This window comes from Pongo abelii, chromosome 22 (assembly GCF_028885655.2).
Source record: "Pongo abelii isolate AG06213 chromosome 22, NHGRI_mPonAbe1-v2.0_pri, whole genome shotgun sequence".
NCBI lineage: Eukaryota > Metazoa > Chordata > Mammalia > Primates > Hominidae > Pongo > Pongo abelii.
In genome coordinates, this window is record NC_072007.2 from 31,961,644 (window position 1) to 31,971,593 (window position 9,950).

General features: G+C 38.0%; 1 long non-coding RNA gene across 1 annotated transcript in view; it reads right to left on the minus strand.

Moving 5' to 3' along the window:
- Window positions 1–9,639, minus strand: part of LOC112130515 (uncharacterized) — a 76,527-nt gene extending 66,888 nt beyond the window's left edge. Inside the window, exons 1-2 of the long non-coding RNA XR_002912778.3 lie at window positions 9,493–9,639; window positions 7,716–7,773 (exon numbers count right to left, since the gene is read on the minus strand). This is a non-coding gene — a long non-coding RNA (uncharacterized LOC112130515). The remainder of the gene's footprint in view (window positions 1–7,715; window positions 7,774–9,492) is intronic.
- Window positions 9,640–9,950: the final 311 nt, after the last annotated feature.

Consider the following 9,950-nt stretch of genomic DNA (forward strand, 5'->3'; position numbering starts at 1 on the left):
TCTCTGTATAGTAGTAGTTTGTATTTCTGTGGGGTCAGTGGTGATATCCCCTTTATCATTTTTTATTGTGTGTACTTGAATCTTCTCTCTTTTCTTCTTTATTAGTCTGGCTAGTGGTCTGTCTATTTTGTTATTTTTTTCAAAAAAACAAATCCTGGATTCACTGAATTTTTGGAGGGTTTTTCATGTCTCTATCTCCTTCAACTTTGCTCTGATCTTAGTTATTTCTTGCCTTCTGCTAGCTTTTGGATTAGTTTTCTCTTGCTTCTCTACCTCTTTTAATTGTGATGTTAGGGTGTCGATCTGAGATCTTTCTGGCTTTCTGATGTGGACATTTAGTGCTATAAATTTTCAATTAATACGGTTTTAACTGTGTCCCGGGAGATTCTGGCATGTTGTCTCTTTGTTCTCATTGGTTTCAAATAACTGTTTGATATCTGCCTTAATTTCATTATTTACACAGTAGTCATTCAGGAGCAGGTTGTTCAATTCCCATCTAATTGTGTGGTTTTGAGTGAGCATCTTAATCCTGAGTTCTAATTAGATTGCACTGTGGTCTGAGAGACTCTTATGATTTCCGTTCTTTTGCATTTCCTGAGGAGTGTTTTATTTCCAATTATGTGGCTGATTTTAGATTAATTGCCATGTGGCACTGAGAAGAATGTATATTCTGTTGATTCGGGGTGGAGAGTTCTGTAGATTTTGGGGTGGAGAGTTCTATAGATGTCTACATAGCTGAGTTCAAGTCCTGAATATCCTTGTTAATTTTCTGACTCGTTGATCTGTCTAACATTGACAGTGGGGTGTTAAAGTCTCCCACTATTATTGTGGGAGTTTAAGTCTCTTTGTCTGCCCCTAAGAACTTGTTTTATGAATCTGGGTGCTCCTGTACTGGGCGCATGTATATTTAAAATAGTTAGATCTTCTTGTTGAATTGTTCCCTTTACCATAATGCCCTTCTTTGTCTTTTTTGATCTCTGTTGGTTTAAAGTCTGTTTTGACAGCAACTAGGATTGCAACCCCCGCTGTTTTTTTGTTTGTTTGTTTGTTTTGATTGGTAAATTTTCCTCTATCCCTTTATTCTGAGCCTATGTGTGTCTTTGCACATGAAATGGGTCTCCTGAATACAACACACCAATGGCCTTACTCTTTATCCAATTTCACAGTCTATGTCTTTTAACAGGGGCATTTAGCCTATTTGCATTTAAGGTTAGTATTGTTATGTGTGAATTTGATCCTGTCATCATTATGCTATCTAGTTATTTTGCACACTAGTTGATACAGTTTCTTCATAATGTCATTGGTCTTTATATTTTGGTGTGTTTTTGCAGTAGCTGGTACTGGTTTTTCCTTTCCATATTTAGGATTTCTTTCAGGAGCTCTTCCAAGGCAGGCCTGGTGGTAATGAAATCCCTCAGCTTTTTCTTGTCTGAAAAGACTTTTCTTTCTCCCTTGCTTATGAAGCTTAGTTTGGCTGGATATGAAATTATGGGTTGAAAATTCTTTTCTTTAAGAATGTTCAATATTGGCCCCCAATCTCTTCTGGCTTGTAGAGTTCCTGCTGAGAGGTCCAATGTTAGTCTGATGGGCTTTTCTTTGTAGATGACCTGGCTTTTCTCTCTAGCTGCCCTTAACATTTTTTCCTTCATTTCAACCTTGGAGAATCTGGTGATAATGTGTCTTGGGGTTGATCTTCTCATGGAGTATCTTAGTGGTGTTCTCTGTATTTCCTGAATTTGCATGTTGGCCTGTCTTGCTAGGTTGGGGAAGTTTTCCTGGATAATATCCTAAAGTGTGTTTTCCAGCTTGTTTCAATTCTCCCCGTCTCCTTCAGGTACTCCAATCAATCGTAGGTTCAGTCTTTTTACGAAGTCCCGTATTTCTTGGAGGCTTTGTTAATTCATTTTTTTTCTTTTTCTCTAATCTTGTCTGCATGTCTTATATCAGCAAAGTGTTCTTCAAACTCTTACATCCTTTCTTCCGCTTGGTCAATTCAGCTATTGATATTTGTATATGCTTCATGAAGTTCTCATGCTGTGTGTTTCATCACCATCAGGTCATTTATGTTCCTCTCTAAACTAGTTATTCTAGTTAGCAGTTCCTCTGACCTTTTATCAAAGTTCTTAGCTTCCTTGCATTGGGTTAGCACATGCTCCTTTAGCTCAGGGTAGTTTTTTATTACCCATCTTGTGAAACCTACTTCTGTCCATTCGTCTATGTCATCCTCCATCCAATTCTCTGACCTTGATGGAGAGACACTGATCACTTGGAGGAGAAGAGGCACTCTCGCCTTTTGGGTTTTCAGCTGTTTTTGGTTGATTCTTTCTCATCTTCGTGAGTTTGTCTAGTTTTGATCTTTGCGGCTGCCAAACCTTTGATGGGTTTTTTGGCGGGGGGCTTTTATCTTGTTGTCAATGCTGTTATTGTTGCTTTCTGTTTGTTTGTTTTTCTTTCAATGATCGTGTCTCTCTTCTGCAGGGCTGCTGGGGTTTGCTGGGGGTTCACTTCAGGTTCTATTCACTTGGTTCACTCCCACTCCTGGAGATGTCACTCATGGAGGCTGGAGAACAGCAAAGATGAATGCCTGCTCCTTCTTCTGGGATCTCTGACCTTGAGGGGCAGGCACCAACCTGATGCCAGTAGGATCGCTCCTGTATAGGATGTCTGACAGCCCCTGTCAGAGGGTCTTACCCAGTTGTTGGGTGACATGGAGAACAGGACATGTTTAACAAAGTACCTTGACTGTCCCTTGGTGGAGGGGGTGTGCTTTGCTGGGGGGAAACCCACTCATCTAGGCTGCCAATATTCCTCAGAACTACCAGGAGGAAAGGATAAGTCTGCTGGTCCACACAGTCTGTGGCCACCCATTCCTCTAGGGGATCAGGCCCAGAGAGATTCAGGTTCTGTCCCTGAGCCTCTGGCTGGAGTTATGGGAGTTCCTGCATGGAAGCCCCGCCCAGTGAGGAATAATGAGTCAGGGTTAGGCCTGAAGAGGCACTCTGGCTGCAGTCTTCCACAGCTGGTGTGTTGGGCTGTGGGGGACACATCTTGGGACCAAGCCGTCCAGCCTCCCTGGCTCCAGCAGGGGAAATGCACAGCCTGGAGCTATAGAGATGAATGCCGCCCTTCCCCTGCCCAGGGAGCTTAGTGTGTTAGGAAGTTGTGAGTCCCAATGCTGAATGTTGCCCCTTCCCCAAGAAGCTCAGATGGCTGACACAGCAGGCAGCTGCAGCTGTGGTGCTGGTCGCCCCTCCCGCTGGGAGATTGGTAGGCTTAAGCCTATTCCAGCTGAGAGGTTGTTGATAATCTGCATGGCTCCATGGCATGGGTTTGTGAGTGGGATCTTCCACTTCATGCGTTGCACATTTCTGTGGTAAAAGCATGGTTTCCCAGCCTGGGCAGCATGCTCACCCACCACCTCCTTTGGCTGGGTGGTGGAGGCTCCCCTGCTCGTGTGGCTCTCAGGTGGGCTGCTACACCACACTGCACCTCCTTTCTCTCTGTGGAGCATGCCAGTTTCCTAGTCAGTTCTGATGAGAGAAGCTGGATACCTTGGTTGCCGGTGAAGGATTCACTTACTTATTATGGATCTTTTCGATGGGAGCCTCTGATTGCCGCTATTTCTAGTTGGCCATCTTGGTCCCCTGCCCCCGCCATATGACACATTTAACTGTAATGCTGTTAGCACATGGAGCCTTAGATAAGCTTGGTTACCAAGAACCCAGACATTTCAGGGATAAGGTTCAGTTTTAATCTACTAGGGAAGCCACTATTTAGTTGCTCAGAAGTGAGCTCAGCAGAAGTGTTTGGTGCATGAAATTGGAATCTAGAATCAAAGAGAATAAGAGGGATGATATATATTTGTTATAGCCTTGGTAGCAACTAAAGCAGCAGCTAGATCCTCACATTAATGTTCCTTTTACTACATTTCACAGAAATTGTGAACAGTAATGTTATTAATAAACAAGTTAAACTAAGCATTGTAGGGGAAGAAGTGTAAGGATGTCTTGGACCCCAGTCAGAGCCGCTTCACTGAGCTGTTGTGCCCCTTGTTTGCTTGCTTTGATTGCTGGCTGCGAGTGGCACACAGTTGTCTCTATTAGGTTATTGCCCTCACTTAAATAAGAGAGGAATTTTTGGCTCCCAGGGCAGCCAGTCATCCAGTGTCCCTCTGACTGGCACAGAGGTACAAAGGCTGGTGATGTGCCCTCAAAGAAGCTCCAACATTATGGTGCCACTCATGCTCCAATTGCCCTGTGAAACTGAGCCACTTCTTGTCTCTAATTAAGATCTCATTCTTTCTTAGTTGTCTAGCCAGTCAGTTTCTCTATTCCGCTTCTAAGAATGCTACCTTGAGAATTGCCTTTACAAGAATTCCTCTCTTAGGCTTTCCTTGCAAGGGACCTAACCTGAGTCAATATTCCTATTCCTAAATCATCTCAGATCCCCTGAGATGCTGGATATCTGAAATTGTCCAAGATCACATAAAGATATGAAAGAAAACTTATCTCCATATTCCAGTATTGGGGCAAAACATTTTGCCCTCAAGGTTTAGAAATGTTGCCCAACTGTTTTTTGAAATTTATTTCTATAACAAAGATGTCTTACATTAATCTGACTTTTATTACTCTGGCTTTTATTTCTCTATGCTTTTCTTTGATTCAAATTTGCCAGTGTCATCAAGGTATAGAAATTGCTGTTGTTTTTGTTTTGCACTGCTTTGCTTTTATTTCTTTTCTTTGAATATGCATCTACCTTTCTATGTGCATTCATGAGACTTTTTACCTTTTTCCTAGTTCATAAGTATTTTTATTTTAGTTAGTGGAGAATAGGTGTTTATTTTCTAAAATCAACCAAGATTATCTATTAATCCTACAATAGGTTATGATTAACTTTCCATTATATCATTACTTAATTATTTCATTTGTGTTTATATGTTCCCTATCTTCTATAGCAAAAATAGTTCAAAGATTTTTAAGTTATTACTCATCCAATTTTATATAGCCTCTATCTTAATCTAAAATAATATTTAATACATTTTAATTTTCATGACAGTAATTCTGTGTTCTACCTATCTTACATAAGTCTTAGGTATTATATTTTTTAAAATGTAATTATGGCCGGGCACGGTGGCTTACCTCTGTAATCCCAGTACTTTGGGAGGCCGAGGCAGGTGGATCACAAGGTCAGGAGATCGAGACCACTCTGGCTAACATGGTGAAACCCCACCTCTATTAAAATACAAAAACTTAGGCATGGTGGTGCATGCCTGTAATCCCAGCTACTTAGGAGTCTGAGGCAGGAGAATTGCTTGAACCAGGGAGGCAAAGGTTGCAGTTGCAGTGAGTTGAGATTGTACCACTGAACTCCAGCCTGGGCAACAGAGAAAGACTTCGTCTCAAAAAAAAAAAGAAAAAAAAGTAGTGATTATAATTTTCTGATGTTATTTTATAAGGAGAGGTAAAAAATAGTGTGTTTTTCTTTACCTCCTGAGTCTTGGCCAATCTAAGAAAAAAGTAGATACGTTCATATGGAACTACAATATAAGCATTGACACTGAAAGTGGAGTTGGTAAAGAACATTTAAAATCTGTGGTCAAAGTCCTTGCAAATTCTCCATCTCCAGCAATGCCCACAATACCAATCTCAATACCAGGATATCACACCTAGGAAAATGCACATTTTCAGGCTTCATGTATTTAGCTAGACTTGTTGTTAAACAGGGTAGAACAATAAAACAAAAACATGAATGATTCAGTAATGCTTGCAACTTATAAGAAATTACTTCTACCCAATCAAGAAGAGTTAAGAAATGGATGCCATTCACCAACATGATGAACAGGCACAGCAAAAAGGTGGAAATGTTTCTCAAGATGTAATCCCTCCACATGGAAAGTGGAGTTTATGTAAATGAAAATCTCTTCCAGCAATCTTCCTTTATTCATTAATATTGACAAGAAATTTCTAAAACTGCCTCTAAATATTGTGTATATCATGTCTAGACATAATAATTTTAACTTTTTTCATAGTTTTTTTCCACTGAGAAGGCCCATGTTTGAATATTTTCATATATTTATCTCTGAAAGAAGTTAATTTTACAAGATTCATCATCTAGAAATATATATTCTCTTGTTACAATTTCTGCTTACTTCTTCAGTTTATTATGAAACTTGAAAACATAAGTGGATAAACAATCTCCAATGTGCACCACCTGTGGAATTATTCCCTTCCCTAAAATACTTCTTTTTCCCCAAAGTCAGTTTCACTGGTCAAGACTACGCATTTCTACTCTCATTCTTCACAATATACCTCTTTCACTATATTTTCATGAAATCGTGCTCTTTGGATTAATGTAGAAAGAAAACATGCTAATAACATTAGGAATGCCTCAAAAAGTATAACTATACTCTCCCCATTTTTCTGAAAACATTTGTTTCATACTCTTTGTAGTGGGTGTTATTTTAAGTTGTAAAATATATTGAAATTAGCCAGGCATGGTGATGTGCACCTGTAGTCCCAGTCACTTGGGAGGCTGAGGCAGGCAAATCGCTTGAACCCAGGAGGTGGAGGTTGCAGTGAGCCAAGTTTGTGCCACTGCACTCCAGCCTTAGAGATTGAGTGAAACCTTGTCTCAAAAAAGAAAAAAAAAAGAAATAAATAAAAGAAAAAAGATATTGAAGTAATTGCAAGAATTTCATTTAAAAGTAAGCCCTTTTTATAAGAACTTTTTAAAGGCATTTATACACATTTTAGGTTTTTATTTGTTTGTTTGTTTATTTGGACAGAGTCTTGCTCTGTCACCAAGGCTGGAGTGCAATGGCGTGATCTTGGCTCACCGCAACCTCCACCTCCCGGGTTCAAGCAATTCTCCTGCCTCAGCCTCCCGACTAGCTGAGATTACAGGTGCCCGCCACCATGCCCGGCTAATTTTTTGTATTTTTAGTAGAGACGGGGTTTCACCATTTTGGCCAGGCTCGTCTTGAACTACTGACCTCAGGTGATCCACCTGCCTCAGCCTCTCAAAGTGCTCGGATTGCAGGCGTGAGCCACCGTGCCTGGCCATTTTAGGTTGATTTTTATATTTCTGTTTAAATTATTATGTTTTTTAAATTGGAAAAGAAAATGAAACTTAAATATATATATATATATTTAAAGACTCTCCTATGACCACAGAGTCAAGTATAAATGCAGCACTCCGATTGAGGCAATCAAATCCACAGATCTGATTTTAGAAAGCTATGCTTTAAAATGCCATGTTGTCATCTCTTTTTTCTCTTGTGCTCTCTCATTTTGTCTCTCTCTTTTTCCCATCCACAATTCTATCCTTTGCCTTCCCACTTACCAATCTATCTACATATCTAGTATCTATCCACATATCTAGTATCTATCCTTCTATCCATCCAATCAACTGACATATCTATCTTTTACATATGTGTACTTTTTTTCTTGTTTCATACTCAACTGATGAAATTGATGGAATAGTTGAGCAATGTTAGTGAAATAACATATTGTCACACACATTTATTGAATGGATATTGTGTTGTGAGAATTATAAGGGTATCAAAAAAGCAATACACAAAATCTAGAACAGTTGCCTGTGTTTAGAAAAAAAATACATTTCCTCGTAAGTGATCATTTTAAAGAAACGTTTACATGCACACTCAAGAGCAAACTTTCACCCACGCAATGTTTGATGTATAAGCATATAAAAGTTACCTGTATAACAAATGTTTCCATCAAAGGAGAAGCTCTACCAACACACTTGAAATATGATCTATAAAAGTGAAATATACAATATATAGTTATTATGTTAGCACTCATAGGAATTAGCACTCATAGGAAGCATATATACCACGAATTAGAGTAAATGAAATAAACGTCATCAATCAAGTAACATCAAAAACACTTGTCTGAATGATTTCAATGATTTCAATATGTCTGGTTAAAGTTTGTTTTCTTTGTGTTTGTTTTAACTATAAATCCCAAAATAAATTTGCCTATTATTCACTGATTTTATGGAAATTGTAAGTTGCTTATTTAAGGACATTAAAAATACTCTTTAGCAGTACCCCGTCTTTATTTTTTACTGTGAAGCTGTGTTAATTTCAAAGAAGTTAACATTACCAAAGAAACAGCTATTTTAATTCACCTAATGTAAACATTATTATAGATATGCTATATATCTATATATGTGGTTGTGTAATGTGTGTTTTTATGTACATACAGATGTGTATATATTTATATACTATATATATATATAAAATGCTAACTCTAGCCTTATAAACCCTTTTAAATTTCAAATAAAAATCATAAGGTATGCTTGATGTCACTTTACTTTTTAATTCAAAAAAAAATTATAAAATGAAAAGAAATCCCTAAAAGAGACGGAATATCAAGAAGGACTCAATTGCTAAAGTAGGTCAAGGGCAATTAAATTGCCTTCTTAATATGTCTGCTTATAATTTGATTATTTCTGTAAATTATATTTTTACAAAGTTTCTTTGAAAATATTGTTATTTTGTTTTGATAAGCTTTTAAGACACATTCACACACGTCTTATTGCCTGTCAGCCATTTTCTTTCATCATAAAAGTCATTTTGTTAGGGTCTTGATTTAATTATAGACTCTATTCATTAGGGCAACTGACCAACTGAAGAATCCCTACTGCTTTATTCAATAGAAGTATTCCTGGAGTTTTGTGTTTAATGCACTCCATTTTCCCTAGTTCATAAAGCGCGAAAACTTATATTTTATTCAGTATTTTTCTTGGCTCTCTGATTGAATCAGTTTCCAAGGAATGAGACATATGTGTGAGTTATATCTCCTTTACAAATATTCTTTCTTGCAAGAAATTACTTTTTCATTGCCAATATGGGGATTGGCTAGGCTAAGTACTCATGTATGCCTATTGTGAAAATGTGTTTTATTGAATGGCCTTAAATCTTTATGTTTCTTGTCATAAAAATCCATAAGGAAAGAATATTGCAAAAGATTTAAAAATTTTTTAAAATGTGTATATTTGTAAGGTTAATTTAATTAATTGTTGTCAGTAAAATAATCTTGACACCTAAAGGACTTTTTAATAAACACATTGACAGAGTTGTTTCTTCTGCTATGCATCCTGTCTTCTGCACCATATTGATTTTAAGGTCCTTAGGTGTGGGAATTTGTTTTGGACAATATTGGATAGAAGGTCCTTGAAGAGTATAATAGGGGTGTGTGGTGGGGGAAAATTAGTATTTCACTTTTCTTAATAGCCATTGTTGAACCATGCACCCAAGCACTACAACAATGGTTCTGTATCCACAGCCCACAATGGGATTCAACCTATGAACTTTGTAGGGGAACAAAAAAGTTAAATCTTTATGTTCACTAATATATCTAACTGAAATTTAGTACATCTTAGATATATGCAGACAATACAAAGTAGTATTAGAGTGCCTGGCCTATCTTGTCGCCAATTAAAATTTTGTATATTTTCATATCACATTACCTTGCTGCAGATATACTGAAATATGTTGACTGGAGAATAATTCTCTGGGTGACCTTAGACCAACCCATTTCTCCCCATTTTTTCACTTACAGTTCTCAAGAATGATTGCAGAATGTGTTGTGAATGCAATGTCCTGAGATAAGAAAGAACTATCTGGAACAGTCTGGTCTCTTTCCCAGTCCTTCCCTAGAAACAGAATGTCCTTCAATGCTTTAACCCAGTGATCCATGGAACTCTGTGGTTATAAAACCCATTATGTGCTGGTTTCCAGGGCCTCTTAGCCATGGTGCAATTAAGGTATGCACAGATAAGACTTTATCTACCCTGGGCAGCTTTCCTGAGCCATGGCAGGCTGGCTTACAAGCAATACTAGGCTTCTGTTGTCTCTTTCTGTCTATTTGTAAGTAATAAATCTACTTCATATAACTCATTATGTATAGGTGTTCTATCTCATCAAA